The sequence below is a fragment of the Chinchilla lanigera genome, unplaced genomic scaffold, assembly GCF_000276665.1.
Source record: "Chinchilla lanigera isolate Chin_1 unplaced genomic scaffold, ChiLan1.0 scaffold00149, whole genome shotgun sequence".
In the NCBI taxonomy this organism is placed as follows: domain Eukaryota; kingdom Metazoa; phylum Chordata; class Mammalia; order Rodentia; family Chinchillidae; genus Chinchilla; species Chinchilla lanigera.
The window spans coordinates 2,013,555-2,013,937 of NW_004955550.1; positions in this window are offsets into that span (position 1 = coordinate 2,013,555).

The following is a 383-nucleotide window of genomic DNA, read 5'->3' on the forward strand; positions in this document are numbered from 1 at the left end:
ATGATATGTTTATAGACTAGAACTACAAGTAGACATTGAAACTTAGATACTAGAGAATATTCAGTAATTTTAAAATGACAATTGTTTGTTACTTATTGATTATCAAAAAGCAAAGACTTTTTTTTAGAAATAGTAATCTAAAGTAGCCAATCCTATAGAAATAGAAAATGGAAGGATGGGGGGCTGGGGATTTAGCTCAGTGGCACAGCATCTGCCTGGCAAGTGTGAGGCTGTGAGTTCGATTCTTGGTATTGGAAAAAAAACAAAAAAAAAAAAAAAAAAGAAAAGAAAATGGAAGGGTGGTTGCCAGAGGCTGGTGGAGCAGGAAGTGAGTTGTTATTTAAAGGGTATGAAGTTTGGGTGTTTGTTTTTTTTTTTTTTTT